General features: G+C 40.9%; 1 long non-coding RNA gene across 1 annotated transcript in view; it reads right to left on the reverse strand.

The window, feature by feature from the left end:
• Positions 1–949: 949 nt before the first annotated feature.
• LOC106006667 overlaps positions 950–13,401 on the reverse strand; it is a 35,564-nt gene continuing 23,112 nt past the window's right edge. The window contains exon 3 of the long non-coding RNA XR_001180932.1: positions 950–1,082. This is a non-coding gene — a long non-coding RNA (uncharacterized LOC106006667). The remainder of the gene's footprint in view (positions 1,083–13,401) is intronic.

Below are 13,401 nucleotides of genomic sequence, written 5' to 3' on the forward strand. Positions count from 1 at the left end.
TATATATATATATATATCACATCTTCTTTATCCATTCTTTACTAAGGACTCAAGCAGTGCCTTCTCCGATGATGAGAATCTTCTCTAGTGACTGAGAGTCATTGTCCTCTTACAAATATGGGAAGAGACACCCTTACAAATGAAAATGTATGCTACATTTACAAAGCAAAATTTATACTCAGCTTCTAGACAGAAAGGGGGAGAGAGTTAATTGCCTTCAACTCAAAACAATCTTTAGGCTTAGGTCACAGTATTGTGGGGTGGCATACTTTGGGATGAGGGGGACTGGGAATGACAAAAGATTAGGCAAGGCAACAGGTTTGTCAACAGATTTAGGAAATGTTCACATAACTGCATGAAGCGTTGTAAACCATGGGTGCCTGGGTGGCTCAGTCAGTTGAGCATCCAACCCTTGTCTTGGGCTCAGGTCATGATCTCAGAGTCGTGAGATGAAGTCGTGCATCAAGCTCTGCACTGGGTGTGGAACCGGCTTAAGATTCTCTCTCTCCCTCTGCCCACCCCAACCCACCTACCCATCCCGTCACACCTCCAACCCCCGCGCTCTCTTTCTCCCTCTCTCTTTCTCAAAAAAAAAAAAGAAAAGTCACTGTAAACCATTATTTAAAACTAAGTTCCTTCAATTCTTGAGGTTTGGTTTTGAATGCTTATTTATTTTTTGTTCTAAGTCTTCCTGAGGAGGAGGCAAGAAGAACAACTTGACCCTTAGTAGTAATGATGCATAACAGCAAAAAATAACTCCAAGGAGACACCTCAGGCATGAATATCTATGTGCAATTATGCAATAAACAATCCTCCATTATCTATGGAAGGTATAAACTATACATCTGCAACAAAACAAGAAATTATAAAATCAATAATAATATTGTCACTTTGAGTAATGCTTCACTATCTGATTCTAGAAAAGAAGTAAATTTGTCCTTACCTTTTGACATTCTCCCTTTCGGTGCAGGATGCAGAGAACACTCGGCAGAGAGGCAAGACTTGTATTCTACATCAGAGTTGTCCAATAGGAATACACACTGGGAACCATATATGTAATTTTCAATTTTCCGGTAGCCACACTAAAATAAATAAAAAGAAACAGGTTAAATTAATTTTAGCCCATTATATCCAAAATTCATTATTTCTGCATGTCATGAATATAATTATTGAGATATTTTCTATTTTTTTCATGTGTGGAGGAAAAGGTTATTCAAAATCCAAGTATATTTACACTCATAGCCCATCCCAACTAGGTCTAGCCCCATTTCAAGTGCTCAGCCCATGTGTCTGGCAGGTACTGAACTGAACTGCTCTGCTCTAGATTCTGACCTTTGGGGAACCAGCTGCATGACCTTGGACTTAACCTCCCTGTTCTTAAGTTCCCTCCCCTTTCAACTGAGAGGGAGAAATAATCACTCCAAGTTCTTTCTAGTTTAAATTCTATTGCATCCATAACTTGCATATCAGTGGGGAAACCCAATTTCAAATGCAGACCATGTTCTTTATGTATGTAAAATTAGCAGAGAATCTGAAAAATACAAAAAAGTATAAAAACAAAACAGAACAGGGCTTCTCCACTAGCTCAGTCAATAAAGCGTAGGATTCTTGATCTTGGGGTTGTGAATTCGAGCCTCACACTGGGTACAGAGATCACTTAAACACAAAATCATGTAAAAAAATAAATAAACAATCTACAATCTACCCAAGCATATCTACTATTAATCCTCTGATGAATTTCCTTTCTGATTTTTTTTTTAAACTCAAGGAACAGTTGAAACTTTGGGAAGCGATTAATATATTACTATATCCTCCCTCACATACTTTAGGGATTTTGAAAAAATAAAATTCATACGATTTAGTTCCCCCCAAAAAGAAGACAGTTCTATATTATACATGCTTTTTTTTTTCTGTTGCTTTTTTTTACAGCATAGAACATACAATAGACATAACATATGACATTGTGTGTTATGTTTTATACTTAACAGATTGTGTGTTAGGTTGTGTGCATAACAATATATAATGATTTTTTAAAAAGATTTTTATTTATTTATTTGACAGAGAGAGATCACAAGTAGGCAGAGAGGCAGGCAGAGAGAGAGAGAGAGAGGGAAGCAGGCTCCCCACTGAGCAGAGAGCCCGATGCGGGGCTCGATCCCAGGACCCTGAGATCATGACCCGAGCCGAAGGCAGCGGCTTAACCCACTGAGCCACCCAGGCGCCCCCAATATATAATGATTTTATACATGGATGTATGGCAAAATGATTCTCACAGGTCTAACTCGCATCCATTATCACACACGGCTACGGTTTTTTTTTTCTTGTAATGACAACTTTTAAGATCTACTCTCTTATGTGACTGTCACCTGCAGAATTCGGTATCATTAACTAGGGTCACCATGCTCTCCAGACACCCCCAGAATCTATTGTGTCATAACTGGGAGTTCGTACCTTTGGACCACCTTCACCCATGATACGCAAATATATACACTTGTAACATGAAAAGATCCAAATAATTTTCTTTCAAAATCAGTTCATCATAGGGGTCTTTCTCTTATGTCTCCTGTCCTTGCTGCCACCTTTTATGACCATGACGTGTTTATCATGGGAGTCTTTAGTTTCTGTCCATTTTCTCTCCTCTCCCCCCGCATCCGTGTTCAGGGTCACCCATTTCTGCCTGCCTGTTTGGGGGCCCCCCAAGACTTACTACAGCTGCTGGTCAGGCCTCAGAGGCAAGGCACTCGGGGGGTCGATTTCCTCAGCAAAGTAACCAGGCCATCCACCACTGCTCTCGGCCTGGCTATTCAGGGTTGCAATTATTTCGGATGTCACCTCAGGGCCACGGTGAAAATTTACTTTGAATTGCTTCCGCCAACCTTTCTGAAGTTTCTTTTCTAACCCAGCAATTAGTCAAAACGAAGGCACTAAAATAACTATTGAATAGTTTGGGTATTTATCTGTGGGAGTTGTTTGGATTTTAGAGAGGCTTGAGAGGAAAATAGGGTTTTACACCCCCTAAAAAAAAAAAAAAAAAAAAAAAAAAAAAAAAAAAAAAAAAACCGCCAACCTTCCTTTTTCTTTCCTTTCTTTCTTTTTCCATTTCTAATTCCTTTTGTTCTTTCAGAGGAAGGGTGTGTGTGTGTGTGTGTGTGCACGTTCTTAATTGTCAAAAGTGCTCAGCCGGAAGAAGACAGGAAATGGAATTAAAGGTGAAATGAGTAGCCACCCAGCAGCAGGTCGCGTGTAGAGAGGCCCTGTATCTTTTCACATCCTAAACGTGGGCCCAGTGCCACTCCGGCAGCCCCCACCAGGACACCCCCCTCCCCGCTCTTTGATATGCTAATCGTGGCTGTGGGTTGGTTCAAGCTGGCAAGAGCGCAGAGGCTTTCAGATGGCTGACACGTTACAAAGCTGCAAACTTCAAAGCCCGGTTTAAAAGGTTCTGTTCTCATCCAGCAAAATAAGTTTGCTTTTTACAATGCCGAAGAGAAAATCCCAACAAATTAGAGTGGAATCTTAAACAATGAAACAGGCCCAACTCAGAAATAAGGAACCAATCAATGCTATCAACATGGCTTCTATCTGTCCTTAGGATTAATCATTTCCAGATGACAGCATGCATCTGATTAGGTTCCTCTGGCAGCTCTCCCCTCTATCGGGCCCTGTGACAAGGGGGCTCCGACGCTGGAGTCCGAGATGGGGACCCAGCACCAGGTAACACTGTGCTTTGGACAGGGCCCAGGTGGCTTCTGGCAGAAAGGAAGTCAGCAGCGGGTAGGACTTCAAGAAATGCAACTCTTATCCTTTAGAAACACACGTGACTTCCCAGTTCCTCCTAGTTCTTTCAACTTCTGACCAAAATTGAGGTACCTCGCCAGGGTGGGCCCTGTATGTTTGCAGAGTGCCCAACATCACACCCAACCTACAAGTTCACCATTTTTTAAACTTAGCTTTTTGGTTCTGGAAGACTGCTGTAGTCCTTGCTTTGGTCTTCTTGAACTGCCATCACAAAATATCATAGATGGGAGGCTTAAACAACAAAAATTTATTTTCTCAGTTCTGGAGGCCGGAAATCCACGATTGAGGGTTAGGGTCTGATGAGAGCTTTTGCTCTGGGCTGCAGGCAGCCACCATCTTGTTCTGTGCTCAAAGGATTCCACTGTGAACTGCGTGAGTAAGACTGGTGTTCTAGTGTCTCTTCCTCCTTTTATGGGAACAGTAACCCTACTGGATTAGAGCCACACCCTTAAGACCTCAGTTAACCTTAATTGCCTCCTTACAAGCCTTATCTCCAAATAAAGTCACCTTGGGGGTGAGGGTTTAAAGGATGTGCCACCCCAAAACATAGCACTTTGGCATAGGATTATATTGAACTAAAGGCCTCTAGGAATCAACAAGTGCAGAAGGAAGCCTTCTCGTGTCTTCCCTTACCTGACTGAAAAGCCTCAAGTTCTGTGAAATAAGTTTGCCGTAAATTTCCTCTTCAAGGTGAATTGACTCCCAGAAGGGAAAACCCCAAATCCCTTCTCCATGGGAGGTCAACAGCCCTGAAGGAGACAAACATTATCATAAACTTTCTTATCTCTCACTTGTTCTCTTAAAAACCCATTTGTCACTCCTAAAGAAATCTATTTGTTCTTCCCATAAAAGCCTTTTCTTCCCCACTCCCTTTTCCTTACTAAATTGGGATATAAACCTCAAGCTTTAACCATTTAACCAGCCAGCTACTCCTTTTGTTAGTTCCATATGCCTGCAAATAAAGCCCCCCCCCCCCCCCCCCACCCCCGTCAGTCTGTCTTTTGTCAGCTTAATTCAAAGGCCTCCATTTTGCAGAACAGAAGAGAGTAGAGGAAAATTTTTTCTCCCCTACAGTCTTCAATTGATGAGTTTGGTTTGAGAGTCGTGGGGGAGGGGGGTGATAAGCAGAGACACGATTTAGTCCATAGCAGCCTTCAAGCCTCTTCAGTTAACCAAAACCCTTGCACTACCTTTGAAGAATAAACACATCAAGCTCGGGACAGAGCTGTGTCTGCAAAGGGAGGGGAGGGGTGGGGTCTGATGAACTCTGATCAAGATGGCGGCATGCCCAACTTCCTCCCTCACAGTTTTACCTGGGGTCTCCACTCATTCCAACTTTATTAGCTTTCCATTTTGATCTTGAAAGGACTGTCTTTTCCATGGGTCAATGCATACTTGTGTAAGCCTGTGTGAGTTGGGGGGTGATAGCAAAGGTTGAGAAAAGGCTGTCACAGCTTTGAAGAGTAGCAGAAGAGCAACCCCAAAATCTGTTTCTTTGGCACAGGATTATTTTGAGACAATTTCTGAGAAAAAACTGCCAGAGAATCTCTGAAAACAGAGTAGAATTTAGTCTTTTGTAAGGGACATTTTCTTTACAAAGGAATTCCTCATTTGTAAGTGTCTCCCCCAACCCCTTTACCAAGAAGGATGACTCTCAATCACCAACAAACTCCTATCAATGGAGAAGACTCAGACTTAAATCTGCATAACAACCTTCTCCTTGTGTACCTAGCTTCCCACTCCCCCAACCTCCCTCAACTGGTCTCTTCACCGCCCCCCAACATCTTTCTTTTGTCTTTAGCTAAAGATTGCATTTAAGGTGGTGAGTTGGGATCTGGACCACACAACTTTCCAGGCTACCCATCTAAGGTAGAAGGAAAATTCCTTTTCCTTCCCCACAGTTTGAACTTAAACCTAAATTTAAGCTGTGTTCTTCCTAGGATTCAACCCATCTGGTGGTCCCAAGGGGTAGCCCTGCCAGGAGTCTGTTTAGGGGAGGGCTGGCACTGCATCCCCAGGCAGTGTTCTGTGGGTCCCCATCTCCAGATAACCCTCAAAGCTTGTCCTTGAGGACGTCCGCCGGAGTCACAGGAAGAGAAATAAGAATGAGAAAACAAAAGGCCTTTTTACTAAACTCTCAGAGGCCTTGGGAACCCTGTTTGGGGATGAGAGCATCATAAAGGTGGTGGAAGGGAGAGCGGACCAACACCCTCCATTTCCCCCCAACACACACACACACACACACACACACACACATACATCCAGCTGGGGCAGATCAGGACAGCCCTGCCCTGCAGGGACCCAATAGCTCCAGAGGTACCAGTGGCTGAAATTCCAGCTACCACTGGCTCTAAATGGTGGCATCAGCAGCAACAGAATGGTTTCCACCATTTTTCACCTGTTCTGGTGTCTGATACAGCCCACAAGAAAAGTACACCATATACACCAAGATTAACTGTAAAGAAAAAAAATACTGGAAGGAAATACAGCAAAGGGTTTTCTTCCCAATATACACAGCAGCCTAAATCATTGTTTCCTTTGAGATTTACATAAATTTCATTCAATTCCTGCCCCCACCATCCAGAAGGTAGTCACCTCCTCCCCCATCTCCAAGAATTCCAGAGGGCTTATCTTCTCAGATCGGCTCCTCCCTGTCCTGTCCCCCTTCAGTCTCAGTCCCATTGATGTCTCACCTCCCTCTGTTCTTTTCTCCTCCCTGCCTTTCCCCTCTCCCCATTTCTTAAGACACCGTGGCTGTGGGAGTAACAGACTCCACAGAAGGTGTGGGAAATTGGTGAGAGGTGGGGCAGAGAAGGATGCCCATTTCATCACAGCACTTAAAATTCCTCCAGCCACCCCCACACCAGTGAATTCCTCCCCTGCCACATCTGCACAGCCCCTGGCTACCACCTGCCACACCGCAGCTCAACCCATCCCCCACCCTGGCCCACATCCCCCCCCCCCCCAGCTCTGCTCACTTCTCCCACCTTCCTCTGCTTCTCCCCCCACCCCCCCACCAACCACTCGTTCTCATGCAGAGCAGTTTAACTACTGCGGAGTCTCACTGCCTCCCTTCACCAGCCTTGGGCTAGCAGTTCACCCTGGAAGTGTCCCATCAAGGTATTTTGTGAAACAAAGGGCTATTTACTCCAGAGAGGAATTCTACCACTCCCGGAGGGGCAGAAACAGCTGCAGTCAGCTGTGGTTTAAATTAGTATTTTACCTTTACTACTAGTGTTTTCCATACTTTCCCTACAAGTACGCATTAATTTGAAAAAATTCTTAAGTGAGATTTCACATAATTACAGCCAGTGATTCTCAACCAGGGGTGATTTTGCACCCCAAGGGGATATTTGGCAATGTCTGGAGATTTTTATCATCGTAACTGTGGGATGGGAGTGCCACATGTAGAAAGAGACAAGACTACTAAACACCCTACAATGCATGGGACAGCTCCCCTCAAAAAAGAATTATCTAGCCCAGAAGGTCATTGGTACCAAGATTGAGAATCCCTGCTATGGGCCAAGAAGCATCTAAAGAAAGTGACAGTGACTTTCTCTTACCCAGTTTAAAGCGACCAGTTAAAAGAAGTCATTCCCTTCTTGTTGACAGAATAACAACAACTAGGAATTACTGAGAACTTACTTTGTGCCTAACAACCCTTTAAGGCAAGTGGCTATCCAACTGTTACCCCCTTTCACAGGATAAAAACAAACTGTGTCCCACAGACACTAAGCATGAGACTAGGATAACCTGAGCCATAAATGTATGTGTGAGGCAAGGAGGCAATCTTAGTGACATTCACAGTTTGGTCTTAAACTTGCCATACACAGATATTACTTACATTCCCACCAGACTGCAGTGCAGAGAAGGAACTAAAGGGGACACGAAGCTTTGACCATTAAATCATGAAGCGCAATTTTGTATTTTGTAAACAGAACTTCAAAAGCCTGTTCCATTCAGAAAACTTTATTTTTGTCCTTTAAAAGTACTTAATCATGGAATTGATGCACTAATTATATATATACATAGACACATATTTTAATACTTTTATTAAAAGTTTTATACTGAGAGGCAGGCCCAGACAGTTTCACCAACAATTCTACCAAATGTTTAAAGAAGAATTAATAGCAATTCTACACAATCTCTAACAGAAAAAGAGAAAAGGAAGCAATCCCAATCTATCTTATGAAGCTAGTACTACCTAATACCAAAACTCGACAAAGGTAGTACAAAAAATGAAAACTACATGCCAGTATCCCTAATGAGTACAGATGCAAAAAAAAAATCCTTAGCAAGATATTAGTAAATAGAATTCAGCAATATGCAAGAAAAATTATTCACCGTGACCAAGTGGATTTATTTCACAGATAAGAAACTGGTTCAATATTTGAAAGTCAATTAATATAACCCACAATATTAACAGAAAAGTCACACAGTCATAGTCTACACAAAAATATATTTGACAAAATTTTATATTCACTCCTGATTTTTAAAGTCTTGGAAATATAGAAATTGATGAAAACTTCCTCAACATGAAAAAGAACATCCACAAAAACATCCTACAGCTAACATTTTACTTACAGGTAAAAGACTGAATGTTTTCCCCTAGTATTAGGAACAAGGCAAGGATGTCTGTTCTTGCCTGTCTTACACAACATAGTACCAGAAGTTCTAGCCTGTTCAAGAGGGCAAGGAAAGGAAATACAAGGCAAACATATCAGAAAGTAAGAAATAAAACTGTGCTTATTTGCAGATGACATGATTGTCTGTATAGGAATCTACCAAAAAAGGAACAGAAAAGAAATAATAATTCACTATGTTGCAAGATATAAAATAAATATACAAAAAACTATCTAGATACTAGCAAAGAACATATGGGCACAAAAACATTTTAACTATGTCATTTACACTTACTCATTAGGTATAGATCTAACAAAACATGGATTTGTGTGATGAAAACTAAACAATGCTGATTTTTTTTTTTTTTAATCAAAGAAGACCTAAATCCATGGAGAGGAGTGAATGGACTCAACATAGTAATGATGCTAATTCTCCCAAAACTGATATATAGGTTTAATGAAATTCTTATTAAAATCTCAGATATTTTTGTAAGTATAGATAAGATTATTCTAAAATTTATATGGAAGGGTAAAGGAACTAGAATACTAAAAACATTTTGATAAAGAATAAAGAGAAAAATCTGTCTACTTGATTTTGAGATATATAATACAGCTATAGTAATCAAAACTGTGCAGAATTGACAGAGGGTTCGACATATAAAGCATGCAACAGGATAGTGATCCCGAAATAGATTCATGTAAATATACCCTACTGATAGGAAAAACAGCCTTTTTACCAATGGTGCTAGAGCAATTAGACATTAAAAATATATATAGGGGCACCTGGTTGGCTCAGTGGGTTAAAGCCTCTGCCTTCGGCTCAGGCCATGATCTCAAGGTCCTGGCATGGAGCCCCGCATAGGGAGCTCTCTGCTCAGCAGGGATCCTGCTTCCCCCTCTCTCTTTGCCTGCCTCTCTGCCTACTTGTGATCTCTGTTTGTCAAACAAATAAATAAAATCTCTTTAAAAAAATGTAAAAAAACATATATATATATATATATATATATATATATATATAAAATAAAATGAAATAAAAATTTCAGTGTAATTCTCGCACCTTATGCAAAAATTAACTCAAAATGTACCATGGTCTTAAATGTTAAATTTAAAGGAGAAAATCCTCAGGATCCAGGGCTATACAAAGATTTCTTAGACTTGATTTAAAAAGAATGATTCATAAAAGGAAAAACTGATAAATTGGACTTCATCAAAATTGAAAACTTTGGCTCTATTAAAGACCCTCTTAAGAAAATGAAAAGACAAGTTAGACAGTGGAAGAAAATATTTCCAAATCACATATCTGATAAAGGACTAGTGTCTAGAATATATAAAGAACACTCATAACTTTTTTTTTGTTTTTTGTAAAAAAAAAAAAAAATCCATTTACAACATGGACAAAAGACACGAAGAGACATATTACCAAAGAGAATATACAGATGGCAAATAAGCAGATGAAAAGATGTTCAACATCACTAGCCATTAGGGAAATGCAAATTAAGACCACAGTGAATATATTGCTACTGTCTACCAGAATAACTAAACTGAAAAATAGTGACAACACTAAATTCTCATGAGGATATGAAGAAACTAGATCACTCATCCATTGCTGGTGGGAATGTAAAATGGTATAGTCAATCTGGAAAACAGTTTAAGACCATTTCTTAAAAAACTAAACAAGCACTCACCATAGACCCAGCAGTTACACTCTTATTCATTTATCCCAAAGAACTAAAGATTTATGTTCACACAAAGACCTATGCATGAATGTATATAGCATGTATTTGTAATAACCCAGAACTGGAAGTACCCAGATGTCCTTCAATGGGTGACTGGTTAAACAAACTGTGGTATATCACTTCCATGGAATAGCACTCAGCTATTATTATAAAATAACAAACTATTATTTTTAATTATCTAAAAATAAATAAATAAATAAGTAAAATCTTTGAAAATTTCTTTAGATTATTACCTAAACAAAAATTAAAGTAAAATAGCATATTATCAATACAGAAAACAACCTGGATGATCTTCAAAGAATATGCTGGGCGACAAAAACCAATCGCAAAAGGTTGCTACTGTATGATGTCATGTATACAACATTCTTCAATGAAAAAATTGTAGAAATGGAGGACAGATTGGGGGTTAAAGATAAGAGAGAAACAGATAGGGCTAAAAAACAAAGGGGGGGGGGACAACAGGAGGGATTCTTGGTAGAAATGTCCTCTATCCTGACTGTCTCAATGTCAAAATCCTGGCTGTGATATCATACTATATTATAGCTCTATAAGGCATTACTATAGGGAGAAATTAGAATAAAGGTACAGGGGACCTTTCTTTCTTTCTTTTTCTTTCTTTCTTTCTTTCTTCCTTCCTTCCTTCCTTCTTTCTCCTTCTTTCTTTTTAAGATTTTATCTATTTATTTGTCAGACAGAGAGAGTACAAGGAGGGAGAGAAGGAGAAGCAGGCTCTGCACTGACCAGGGAGCCCAATGCAGGACTCGATCCCAGAACCCTGGGATCATGACTTGAACCAAAAGCAGACGCCCAAATGACTGAGCCACACAGAGGCTCCTGTATTATTTCTAATGACTGTCTGTAAATCTACAATGATCTCAGGATAAATGTTATTTATTTAAATAAACTATGTTATATTTATAGTATTATTATAAAATATATCATAATTATATAATGGTATCTATTTAAATAAGTAAAAATATATATAGAGATTGGAAAAGGTAAAAACAATGCAAGCCCAGAACAGGCTAGCTCCCTCATTAAGACTAACAAGCACCCATTTACAGGAGGCACCCACACAAGGTGATCAGGAAACAAGCTACCCACTGTTCTGAAGAGCAGGCACTCTCTCATGTAAAATAAACTGTAGACATGGAAATTGTAATGTGAAAGGAGTATGGAAACCAAAGAGGGAGATGTTGTAATGACAAGTGCAAACAGAAAGTGGGGAGTTACCGTGGAGTCTAGAAAGAGCTGGAGGGGGAGACAGTAGGTGTTTTTCCAGCACTGACCAGGACAGAGCACAGCTGGCCAACACAAACATCCAGTCCACTGGGCAAACATAATCCTTGCTGAAGGAGGAATTTTCACTGGGGCAGTCACCATGTGATGAAAATATACCCTCTAGGAAATCCAATTTCCTTTGCTTGGGTTCTGTATTCATCAAGCAACCTTCTGATCTTAATTTGATTTTTGATGGTTTCCTCACTGTAAAAGAAGGAGCTAATGGGATCCAATCTGCTAAATGATTATATGTTTTCTTCCATTATGACCCTCCCATGGTTTTTTGGCATTGGGTATTTTGTCCTAAACTGTTTTCTTTCTCAGGCATGATAGCAGTTTTCTTCCAACAAGACTGTAATCCCCTTGAGCAAAGAAACTGAGTCAACAATCATTTATTAAGCACCTGCTATGTACTGGGAACTGTGCGAATGACAAATGACAACCAAGATAGGCTTGTGCCACCAGGAACTGCTAATTTCCTGGTGGTCCTGTATCAGCAGGACTGGTAGTAGCGGCATTATGGCCCAGAATGTGGGTTTCAGAGTCAAACCAATGGGGTTCAAATCCTGGCTCCAACATTTACCACCTGTGTGATCTTAAGCAAGCTACATAACCTCTCTGACCCTCAGTTCCCTCATCTGTGCAATGGGTAGACCTCCCAAGGCGTCAGGAGGATTAAATGAGTTCACTAGACAAAGCATAGTACCAGAGACACAGTGAGTGTTCGTTAAATGGGAATTAGTGTTACTCTGACAATCATTCTTACAGTCATGATTTCCAACCCTGTGAGATTACATTTTTCCCTCTACTGCCCACCTAACTTGTCTGTCCATTCCAGGTTCAATTACCTATTAAGTTCCCCTTTCCAGGCATCTGACAACACCAGGGATTGCAAAGAATTTCTACAAATCTGCCATGGGTGTCCCTTGCCAACAGCCAACATCTGACTCAAACCCATTGCTCTTCTAGCCACCTACAAACCAGCTTCTCCTACCTCCTCTTATCACCAAAATGGGCCAAGGCCTGCCTTTATGTTTATCACTTGACCTTGAGAAGGCTTTGGAAAAACCAAGGAACCCATGCCCAGAAAATTCTTTTTTTTTTTTTTTCTAGAAGATTTTATTTATTTATTTGTCAGAGAGCAAGCCCAAGCAGGGGGGCGGTGGCAGGCAGAGGGAGAAGCAGAGAGAAGCTGAGCAAGGAGCCCAATACAGGCTCGATCCCAGGACCCTGGGATCATGACCAGACCCCAAGGCAGAAGCTTAACCAACTGAGCCACCCAGTGTCCCAAACACAGGCTGCACAGCAAATTCCAGACAATTCTCAGAGTCCAGGTTTATCACTATGTTACAGGGGTTCCTTTTCTTCATCTCTAAAAAACCACACCAACTCTAGGCTCCATATCATTGAGTTCCATGGTTTGGGGCATGGGTGGAGAGGTTGTCTTTTGTGTTTAGTTTTTTTCCTTTAAGACTATATATATATATATATATATATATATTTGCCTTCGGCTCGGGTCATGATCTCAGGGTCCTGGGATCAAGCCCCGAATTGGGCTCTCTGCTCAGCAGGGAGCCTGCATCCCTTTCTCTCTCCCTCTGCCTGCCTTTCTGCCTGCTTGTGATCTTGCTCTGTCAAATAAATAAATAAAATCTTTAAATAAAATAAAAAATATATATATTTATCTGAGAGAGAGGGCAGCCACAAGGAAGAGCAGAGAAAAAAGAGACAGAACCTCAAGCAGACTCCATGCTGAACATGGAGTCCCAGGCAGGCTCAATCCCACGACCCTGAGATGATGACCTGAGCCTAAACCAAGAGTCGGATGCTTAACTAGCTGAGCCACCCAGGTGCCCCTGTAGATATTACTCAAAAAAATAGGGGTGCCCGGGTGGCTCAGTGGGTTAAGCATCTACCTTTGACTCAGATCATGATCCCAGAGTCCTGGGATCAAGACCCACATT

Source organism: Mustela putorius, unplaced genomic scaffold (assembly GCF_011764305.1).
Source record: "Mustela putorius furo isolate JIRA1106 unplaced genomic scaffold, ASM1176430v1.1 tig00003870_pilon_pilon_pilon, whole genome shotgun sequence".
Lineage (NCBI taxonomy): Eukaryota > Metazoa > Chordata > Mammalia > Carnivora > Mustelidae > Mustela > Mustela putorius.